Below are 6,509 nucleotides of genomic sequence, written 5' to 3'. Positions count from 1 at the left end.
GAGGGAGGGACAGGCTCCGCCTTCGGCAACAGGGCAGCGCCAAAGCCCGGCCAGCTCCAGGAACCGGAGCCGCTCCGGAGTGGCGCCCCTTTTGGCCACCGCCGCTTTCTGGCTCAGAGCAAAGCCACCTCGTGGTATAGGACAGTGCCGGATTTAGTACAGTGGTACCTTGCCAGCAAGGAGTACAACAAGGCTGTATATTGTCTCCCTGCTTATTTAACTTATATGCAGAATTCATCATGCGAAAGACTGGGCAGGATGAATCCCTAGCCGGAATTAAGATTGCCGGAAGAAATATCAACAAGCTCAGATATGCAGATGACACAACCTTGATGGCAGAAAGTGAGGAGGAATTAAAGAACCTTTTAATGAGGGTGAAAGAGGAGAGCGCAAAATATGGTCTGAAGCTCAACATCAAAAAAACGAAGATCATGGCCACTGGGCCCATCACCTCCTGGCAAATGGGGAAGAAACGGAGGCAGTGAGAGATTTTACTTTCTTGGGCTCCATGATCACTGCAGATGGTGAGAGCAGCCACAAAATTAAAAGACGCCTGCTTCTTGGGAGAAAAGCAATGACAAACCTAGACAGCATCTTAAAAAGCAGAGACATCACCTTGCCAACAAAGATCCGAATAGTTAAAGCTATGGTTTTCCCAGTAGTGATGTATGGAAGTGAGAGCTGGACCATAAAGAAGGCTGATCGCCAAAGAATTGATGCTTTTGAATTATGGTTCTGGAGGAGACTCTTGAGAGTCCCATGGACTGCAAGAAGATCAAACCTCTCCATTCTGAAGGAAATCAGCCCTGAGTGCTCACTGGAAGGACAGATCGTGAAGCTGAGGCTCCAATACTTTGGCCACCTCATGAGAAGAGAAGACTCCCTGGAAAAGACCCTGATGTTGGGAAAGATGGAGGGCACAAGGAGAAGGGGATGACAGAGGACGAGATGGTTGGACAGTGAGTCTGACCAAACTGCGGGAGGCAGAGGAAGATAGGAGTGCCTGGCATGCTTCGGTCCATGGGGTCACGAAGAGGCGGACACCACTAAACGACTAAACAACAACAACCTCGGGTTAAGAACTTAATTCGTTCTGGAGGTCCGTTCTTAACCTGAAACTGTTCTTAACCTGAAGCACCACTTTAGCTAATGGGGCCTCCCACTGCCACCGCGCGATTTCTGTTCTCATCCTGAAGCAAAGTTCTTAACCCGAGGTACTACAGTGGTACCTTGGGTTACAGACACTTCAGGTTACAGACCCTTCAGGTTACAGATTCTGCTAACCCAGAATTAGTACCTTGGGTTAAGAACCTTCCTTCAGGATGAGAACAGAAATTGTGCAGTGGCGGTTCTTAACCCGAGGTACCACTCTATTTCAGGGTTAGCGGAGTCTGTAACCTGAAGCGTCTGTAACCCGAGGTACCACTGTATAAGCTAAACAAGCTATAGCTAGTCTTGCCCCCCCAAAAAAAAAAAACAAAGGAAGAAAAAACTGGATGTACATTTCCAAAATATAAGATAAAAAACCAATAAAATAAAACCTACATACAGCAACAGTGTTTTGTTTTGTGTTGTGTAGGCTCCTATGATGTACGTAATGGGCCCTGTCTGCTAGCCTGCGCCCTAAAATATCACTGGTTTGCTCATTTCTATATATGGCAACATGTAGCATGCCTATATTATTATTTACTAGTACAGTTCCCTGTTTCCCTGTTGCTACTATAATACTATATATAAATACTATAATTACATTAATTTTTTTACTCCCTTATAAAGGGCCCCATTACCTTCAGTAGCTTAGGGCCTCATCAAACCCAAATCCGGTCCTGGATGCGAAGGGGCCTCTCTGAGCACGTATGGAAAGTGTTTCCCGCTTCCTCCAAGTTAGGATTTCAGGGCTGGCACCCCGAGAACACACACAAAGACCGCAGTTTATAAAACCAAATTGTCGAACCTGAATTATTTCCTGCCTTTGTGAAGGTGGAGTGATGTACCCACGGAATTAATTGATGTTGTTGCCTTCTGCTGCCCAAAAGAATGCAACAATTATTGGTGCCTCCAGTTGTGAGGTGTCCCTGACCATGGTCAGAGCGCCATCCCACCTTGAACAAAAGGCTTTTTTTGCCTATTAGAAGAATTTTAAGGTCTGTGTTCCACCGAGCACATGCAGAGTAACTCCCCCCCCCCCCCAGGGACTAAAACCCAAAGAGGTTTAAGGTAAAGGTAAAGGGACCCTTAACCATTAGGTCCAGTCGTGACCAACTCTGGGGTTGCGGCACTCATCTTGCTTTATTGGCCGAGGGAGCTGGCGTACAGCTTCCGGGTCATGTGGCCAGCATGACTAAGCCGCTTCTGGCAAACCAGAGCAGCACACGGAAACGCCGTTTACCTTCCCGCTGGAGCGGTATATATTTATCTACTTGCACTCTGACGTGCTTCAAACTGCTAGGTTGGCAGGAGCAGGGACCGAGCAACGGGAGCTCACCCCGTCGCGGGGATTCAAACCTCCGACCTTCTGATCGGCAAGCCCTAGGCTCTGTGGTTTAACCCACAACGCCACCCGCGTCCCTCCAAAGGGGTTTATGGGGGGAAATAGAGCATGTGCAGAGAACCTCGGCTGTGGCCCATCCTAACACCCACTCAAAACCCCACTTTCCTAGGCTAGCAAAATTCCCCCCTCCTTCTCCAATGCTAACCGAAGCAATGTAGCGATTTTAATCTGTTGTGCCCTGGGTGTCATTTCTTTGTGGCCTTGCAGAGATTTCTCACCCAGTTTTCTTCTGCATGAGTGATAAAGCAGGACAGCGAGAACCCTTGCAGGGAAGATAAGGGGCAGAGAGATACAAAAAGGGGGTTTGCACCAGGAGTCCTTTGCGAAAGGAGAGGTCGCCGGTCCAGGGTAGAACATCTCTGTTGCCCGCCCAGGCTCCCAGCTTCATTCCCCAGTATCTCCAGCAAGGACTGGCCGTGTCCCCTGCCTGAAACCCTGGAGAGCTGCTGCCAGTCAGTGCAGGCTATACTGAGCTAAGGGGGGCCAGTGGTCTTTCCTGTTACAAAGCAGCTTCCTACGTTTCTAGGTATTGATCTGAGCGGAAGAGTGTCTGTTTTTCATGAAGATGGTCCTGAGTTCAATCTCCAGGAAGGGCTGGGAGAGACTCTTGCCTGAAATCCCAGAGTGCCCTTGCTGCCTGCCTGCCAGTCAGCATCATCATCATCATCATCATCATCATCATCATCATCATCATTTATTACTTCTATCCCACCCATTTGGCTGGGTTTCCCCAGCCACTCTGCTTGGCTTCCAACAAAATATTAAAAATACAATAAAACATCAGACATTAAAAACTTCCCTAAACAGGGCTGCCTTCAGATGTCTTCTAAAAGTCTGGAAGTTGTTTTTTGCTTTGACATCTGGTGGGAGGGCGTTCTACAGGGCAGGTGCCACCACCGAGAAGGCCCTCTGCCTGGTTCCCTGTAACCTTGCTTCTCGCAGGGAGGGAACCGCCAGAAGGCCCTCGGCGCTGGACCTCAGCGTCCGGGCAGAATGATGGGGGTGGAGACGCTCCTTCAGGGATACTGGGCCGAGGCCGTTTAGGACTTTAAAGGTCAACACCAACACTTTGAATTGTGCTCGGAAATGTACTGAGAGCCAATGTATGTCTTTCAGGACTGGTGTTATGTGGTCCCGGCGGCCACTCCCAGTTACCAGTCTAGCTGCTGCATTCTGGATTAATTGTAGTTTCCGGGTCCCCTTCAAAGGTACCCCCATGTAGAGTGCATTGAAGTAGTCCAAGCAGGAGATAACTAGAGCAATCTGTGTATGCAATACTAAACCAGCTACAGCAATGGCCTGACTCTGCATAAGACATCGTCTTATGTTCCTATTTAAATCAACCCATGCTTTCAAAGCTACGAGGACTAGAATCTTGCTTTATTTATTGGGGAAGGGGCAAAGTTCAGTTGGGGTGGCGAAACCCTCTGAAACCCCAGAGACTGCCAGACAGTGCAGACAGGTCTGAGCTAGATGGACTGATGATTTAACACAAAACAAAACCCTGGCCATCTGTTGGCTCAGCATGCAATGATCTTGGATGTTGTTATGTACTGAGTTGAATAGGATCCAAAATGCAGCAGTCTGATTGGTCCTAGAACAATAGGATTCAGAATGCAGCAGTCTGATTGGTCCTAGAACAATGCAGCAGTATGATTGGTCCGCAGGAGCCACCCAATCCAGCTCCAGATGGAAGTGAATCCACAACCTGATTAGCCTACAGGAGAATCCCGGAATTAGCCAATCACGTGCAGCCCATTGTGTAAATAATGTATACAAAGCAGATACTGTGGGGGAACTTCCATTCCTCCTCACCACTATGAGCTGAATAAAGAGCATGAAATCCACTCTTTTCTCCGAGTATAATTCAGATGCTCTGCTGGCAGAGGAAGGGAGAAAGGACTGGTCACAGAATGTTGAAGGGCAGCGCAGGTTCTGAAAGCAAAGTGCGAGGCCACTTTGGCTGGGTGGGAGAGGGTGGCAGGAGGGCACTTGTGAAACAGCCCAGATCTTAGGGGGTGTGAGTGTGCTTGAAGCAAGCTCATCTGATTGTTCAAAGAAAAAGGAGCCCGGATGCGGTTGTGTGAAGGATAACTATCTCTTTATTTACATCTCATCAAAATAGGAACATGCAAGCACATCACGGCATTGACTAAAGGGTTAACAGGAGGCGATCCACTCCCTGCAACCAGAAACGTTCTTATGCTCTTCAAGAGGCAAATATCCCCCCTTCCCCCACCAAAGGACCCCCCCAAACTCCTCCTAAAATAATGATAAATAACTGAGATTCAAGGGTGCTAACCAAATGAATTAGACGCTGAAAGCCGGCAGGGAATGCTTCATTGATTTAAAAAAAGAGACAACGTCCTGGATGAGAAGGAGGGAGGAAGTTAGGAACCCGGTGATCGTAAGCCATGCCGTGGCTGCTGGGATTCAAGTTTCTAGACCTGATGGAGGTAAGCTTGGCAATGAACAGGAAGCTCTGGGTGAAGAGATGGGGCAGGACTTTGCAGACCTCCTCCCAACTGACAGGAAGCAGAAGAAAATTGATGTGTGCAGAAGAATGGATCATAAGCAAAAGTACTAGGAACTGGCTTGATCAAACGCACGGGGTGTGAAATTCGGATTCTCGTGGTGCATCGTTTGAGTGATGTCTGTGCCCTTCTGGATTTGGGGACCTTTGCACAGATTGGTGCAGTTATAACAGTGCCTGGCTTGGATTGGGTCCCTGCACATGTATATGAGGTGTCTCTTTGTTCTGGTACATACACCCCAATCGGTACGCCCAACTGTATACCAGCCAAAGTCTCAGTGCAGCAGACCTGCAACAGACAGCTCAGGCTGCAGAATTTACTCCTCGCTCCAGACTTCCCAGTTGACATGAGAGGGGTGCAACTCTTGCTGATTCCTTGCTCTAGCTTCCAGCAAAAGTTTAGCGTTCTGCCCCATGGCTCACTGAGTGTGTATGTGTGTGTGCTTATAGTATTCAATCGCTCCCGATACAGAGGGACTCTCTAATAAAGAGGGGACTCTCCTCCAGGAACAGCGGCTCAGAAAGAGCAGCAACAGGCATACTCCAGCAAGCTCCTCTTGGGCATAGCTGTCAACTGTCCCTTATTTGGCGGGAAAGTCCCTTATCCCAGCGCCGTGTCCCGCTGCTGTCCCTTATTGATGATGTCCCTTAAATTTCCCGGGTTTCAAAGGAAGCAGCTCCTCTCCCTCCCTGCCGGCCTCCCTGCTCCCGCTAGGCTGTGCTGCGGCTGTGCCACCGAAGGACCCGGATGAGATGGGCAGCCTGGTACAGCCTATGAATTGCTGAGGAGCCTTGAGAGGAGAGCGAGGGCAACCATAGAGAAAGCAGTTGAGAGAGAGGAGGAGGAGGCGGAGGCGCGGGCTGGTGTTCCAAGGGTTCAGCATAGAGGGGGAAAGCGGAGGAAGGACTGCAAGCGTTTCTTCCATAGATTTGTAGTGGTAGACTAGCATGGATAATCTGATCTGAGGGTTTACTTCGGGTGCTATTCCCCCCCCCCTTCCTCCCGCCCCGCCTGATGGAACTGAGAGCTGCAGATGGAGCACGAGAGAAAAGATACAGAACTGCAGCAGCATCTTCGTAGCTTGGACTTCATTTTGCGTGAAAAGTGGTTGCTGCTTGTAGTTATTTAATTGCAGTGTTTCATCAGCTGGTGTCTTGAGCAGCAACCTCTGGAAACGAAGGGCTAAAAACCAGCGCTGCTCTCCAAAATTATCTGGTCCCTTTTAACTTCGTATTTCAGTTGGTTGACTAAAATCCCTTATTTTGGCCGCTGGTCCCTTATTTTCGAGGCTGCTGGTCCCTTATTTTCAAATCTGTAAGTTGACAGCTATGCTCTTGAGAGTGTTTAATTCTTAATTTTAGCAGACCAAATCTGCTAAATCCTTTGGGGAGATGTAAAATTGTGCCTCCACATTTCATAGCAGC

Source organism: Podarcis raffonei, chromosome 8 (genome assembly GCF_027172205.1).
Source record: "Podarcis raffonei isolate rPodRaf1 chromosome 8, rPodRaf1.pri, whole genome shotgun sequence".
In the NCBI taxonomy this organism is placed as follows: domain Eukaryota; kingdom Metazoa; phylum Chordata; class Lepidosauria; order Squamata; family Lacertidae; genus Podarcis; species Podarcis raffonei.
This window is presented reverse-complemented; position numbering follows the sequence as displayed.